Source organism: Triticum urartu, chromosome 3A (genome assembly GCF_056163025.1).
Source record: "Triticum urartu cultivar PI428250 chromosome 3A, HENAU_Tu73, whole genome shotgun sequence".
In the NCBI taxonomy this organism is placed as follows: domain Eukaryota; kingdom Viridiplantae; phylum Streptophyta; class Magnoliopsida; order Poales; family Poaceae; genus Triticum; species Triticum urartu.
Genome location: NC_141875.1, coordinates 737790861 through 737795729, shown reverse-complemented (window position 1 = coordinate 737795729; position 4869 = coordinate 737790861). Strand labels below are relative to the sequence as shown.

General features: G+C 41.0%; 1 pseudogene; it reads left to right on the top strand.

Annotated features, from left to right (window-relative positions):
• Positions 1–2439: 2439 nt before the first annotated feature.
• Positions 2440–3661, top strand: LOC147982486 (4-hydroxyphenylacetaldehyde oxime monooxygenase-like; annotated as a pseudogene).
• Positions 3662–4869: the final 1208 nt, after the last annotated feature.

Genomic DNA, 4869 nt, shown 5'->3' with positions numbered 1-4869 from the left:
TTTAGTTTTCTATTAAAGTTTTTAACAAAAAAATTTCTTTATGAAAATTCTTTTCGCCATTAATGTTTTGAAAAGAAAATACTTTAATATTTTTAGTTGCATAAATTTTATATAATTTTAGTTTAAAAAATACTAGACGTTTATAAAAGATTTTTAGTTGATTCCTTTTGCTATGAGAGTTTTACAAAAACTTTTTAGTTGATTGTTTTTTCTATTGAAGAATATTATAGTTTTGATTTAGTTGATCATAACATAATATTTTAATTGATTATTTTAAGTTCATTATTTTTGCTATTAGTTCATTATTTTTGCACTAAATGACCCTGAAATTGAAAAACACTACAAATGAACTCTGAAAAGGTTGAAAGTTGGCATGGTATCATCATTTCACCCACATAGTATGTGCTAAAAAGTTGAGAGGGTTACGGCAAAAGCTAGATGCACTTCATGTACAAAACAGGCAATCTCTTTCGAAGTATCAGGGTTTCGGACGAAAACTCGTCTGTTACAAAAAGGAATTTCATTTTTTTAACTTGTTTGAACTCAAGACTTTTTGTGTGTTCAAAATGCACCATTCAAAGCCACATCATCAACTTCAACCCTTTGTGACTTCATTTGTTATTTTTCATGTATTTTCTGATTTTTTTTGCGCTAAATGACCCTAAAATTCAAAAGCATTTCAAATGAACTCTGAAAAGGTTGAAAGTTGGCATGGTATCATCATTTCCCCCACATAGTATGTGCTAAAAAGTTGAGAGGGTTAGGGCAAAAACTAGATGCACTTCATGTACAAAACGGACAATCTCTTTCGAAGTATCAGGGTTTCGGACGAAAACTTATCTGTTACAAAGGGATTTCATTTTTTTCCAACTTATTTGAACTCCAGACTTTGTGTGTGTTCGAAATGCACCATTCAAAGCCACATCATGAATTTTCAATCCTTTGTGACTTCATTTGTTATTTTTCATGCATTTACTGATTTTTTAGCTATAAGACCCTGAAATTCAAAAGTATTTCAAATAAACTCTGAAAATGTTGAAAGTTGGCATGGTATCATCATTTCACCCACATAGCATGTGCATAAAAGTTGAGAGGGTTACGGCAAAAACTAGATGCACTTCGTGTACAAAACGGACAATATCTTTCGAAGTATAAGGGTTTCATACAGAAACTCATCCGTTACAAAGGGATTTCATTTTCTTGAACTTATTTGAACTCCAGACTTTTTTGTGTTCAAAATGCACCATTCAAAACCACATCATCAATTTTCAACCCTTTCTGACTTCATTTATTATTTTTCATGCATTTACTGATTGTTTTTGAGCTAAATGACCCTGAAATTGAAAAGCACTACAGTTGAACTTTGAAAAAGTTGAAAGTTGGCATGGTATCATCATTTCACCCACATAGCATGTGCTAAAAAGTTGAGAGGGTTATGGAAAAACTGGATGCACTGCGTGCATTATATATAATTATGTGTGTCAAAAACCATTACAGATTCACATGGATAAATAAGTGACCAAATTAAGAAAAGTTTATCATAACATTAAAAACAAAGTACATACATAGTTCTCATTGAACAAGATATAGCTCTCCAGAGCATCTAGTTAAATCATACATTGAAACTATGTAAAACCTTTCAATGCAACAACAAACGCGATCATAATCACAATCAATGTAACAATTGATCCAACGGCATAATGATACCAAGCCTCGGTATGAATGGCATATTTTTTAATCTTCCTAATCTTCAACCGCATTGCATCCATCTTGATCTTGTGATCATCGGCGACATCCGCAACATGCAACTCCAATATCATCTTCTCCTCAATTTTTTTATCTTTTCCTTCATGTAATTGTTTTCTTCTTCAACTAAATTTAACCTCTCGACAATACGGCCGGTTGGAATTTCCGGTTCAACTACCTCCTACATAAATAAAATCTATGTCACATTGGTCGGCATAATTGTCATAAACAATAAATGAACCAAATAGTTATAAAAAGATAATATATACCACATCCGAATCATAGACAGGACGAGGGCCGACGGGGATGGATACCAAAACCATCACACTATATAATAACAAGCAATAATAAAAGTAAGAAAATTAGACAAGTATCTATCTAAAGTAAGAATTCTTTTCTTTCAGAAAAAAGATAAGAACAAGAGGCTCACCACGGTGGTGTCGGCGACGAGATCGGTGCGGGCGATCGACGGCGGTGAAGATGGGGACGGGACGTGACAGACCGCTAAACCTATGCAAATCTCGGGAAAAATGGAGCTTGGAGGTCGAGTTTTGAAAGGAGAAAGCTTAACTAGTGTGGCTCGGACATTTCATCGAACACCTCATGTGCATAGGAGGTGAGCTAGAGCACCCAAATGCCCTCCCCTCGCCGGCCAGAAAAAAACAGAGCACTATGGAGTGCTGTGCTGCGGCGATGGGGTTATATATAGGCTTTGTCCCGGTTCGTGGCTGGAACCAGGTCTAAAGCTCCCCCTTTTGTCCCGGTTGGTGCCACGAACCGGGACCACCATTGGTTCCGGTTCGTGGCACCAACCGGAACAGAAGGGTCTAGACGAACCAGGACTAATACCCACGAGGCCCCGGCCGGCCCCCTAGGCTCACGAACCGGGACGTATGCCCCCATGGGTCCCGGTTCGTGACTAAATCGGGACTAATGGGCTGGCCAGGCCCGAACCAAAGCCCTGTTTTCTACTAGTGCCAGCTTCTCCGTCGAGGACTACTTCCCCAACATCATCGGAACGCCTAGTCGACCGAATTACCGGCCTCACCGCTCGCCGCGAGCGAATCTTCAAGCAGCTTGATGCCTTCTTCAAGATCATCATTGAGCAGCATCTTGACCCTCAGCGCGTCAAGCCTCACAACGGTGACCTCGTCGACCGCCTCATCAGCCTCTGGAAGGACAACCATGGCACCCTCAACATCACGAGAGACCACGTCAAGGGCATCATCTTTGTACGTTATATTAATTGCCTCTACATCTTGTCCTGATCAAGGAAAAAAAGATCAACCAACTGACGTCACTCACCGCCATGGATGCTTGCAGGGCACCTTCATTGGTGGATCGGACACGGCCTCGGTAACGATCCTATGGGCGATGGCAGAACTGATCCGGAAGCCGCCACTGCTGAAGAAAGTACAAGATGACATCAGGGCCGTGGTGAGCAGCAACGAGAGGGTGCAACCAGATGACCTGGCCAAGCTAGGGTACCTCAAGATGATGGTGAAGGAGACCCTACGGCTGCACCCGCCAGCGACGGGACATCCAAATTGGCGGCTATGACGTGCCGGCCAAGACGCGGATTTATGTGAACGCGTGGGCCATTGGCAGGGACCCGGCAAGCTGGCCTAATGATCCGGAGGAGTTCAAGCCAGAGAGGTTCGAGGACAGCAAGGTAGACTTCAAGGGCGCACATTTCGAGCTAACGCCATTCGGCGCGGGGCGGCGGATATGCCCCGCCCTATCTATGAGCACGGCCACCGTGGAGTTCACGCTGGCCAACCTGCTGTACCACTTTGAGTTGGCGCTCCCAGAGGGGACAGCGGTGAGCATGGAGGAGGAAGGCAAGCTCATCCCCCTCCTCAAGACGCCGCTCGTTCTAGTGCCCACTGCATGCCAGCAAGTAAAGCAAGTCTGATTCAGTAATGTGTCCGATGTGACTTTCTAAATATACCTTTTGATTGGTCAGCAGTAGATGTAGATATTGTCTAACCATTGATATTGAATTGTGTATTCATCACCTACTGTTAATTTCATAGGTGGAACTTGAACTTGAAGCATGCACCATCACAGATTTTCAAATAATACCTGAAAAAAGAAATGTGGCAGAAAGGCGAGTTCGTGGTTAATGAATAGTTACCGTAAGGTCTGCATTGGTCCTGTGATCAACATCATCAAACAGGACCAAAACACCCTTCTCCACAGCTACGCATGTGAGCAGCAAGACTTCATCTGCTAGTTTGGCTTTGAGCCTTTGACTGGTTTCTGTTTTCTGTTTTCTGCATAGCTTGCAGCTGCTTTGCTGACATCCGGAACATTAGACGAATTCTCATGATCTCCTGAAACAGTTAGAAAGAAAATCAAATGCACACATATTTCTATCTTTGCGTAGAGCAGCTCCCCTGAATTATCATCAATTCTTAGTTAATACAGATCCAGTATGACAATTCTATCGTCGGTACAGCTAAAAACACATGCTAATGGTGAGTTAGACCAAGAAACTCGTGATCATAAGCACTTCTATTGTCAGTACAGCTAAAAATACATGCTAGGAATATACTGAACCTGAAGCAAAATCTCCATATGCAGCACAGTTTCAGTGTTATGAAATGGCAGTATAGGTGAAGTCAACACAAAGAGCATTTTTTGTCGATTGACACTGTCTTCAAATGGTGAGTTAGACCAAGAAATGTGTGATCATGAGCACCTCTATGATGCATTGATGTGGTCTTGCTTTTCCAAGGCCAACACACAAAGAGCATACTCACAATCTGTGTGCCTTAATCTTATTAGGTAAATAGCACTTGTCACTGTTTCAGGAACAATTTCACCTTAATAATCATGCTACTGCTCCAGTATTATTGGCTAGTAGTTTAGTGTTATCCTATAACATCATTTTCATGTACAGAAGATTCAAATTTCCCTTTTTCTCTTAGAAGCTAAAAGATTGAAATGACTGAAATAAAAATACTGTATTCTTATAACCTCATGATAGCTAGCAACACTGAACCTTTAATATCAGAGTTAAGCAAGGACATGTGCAGATGTAAATTGTCAAGCCCATATTAAACATGCACACTCGGATATTTTGCATTTGATCTGATCAAGTCATTCCAACTCTGGCCT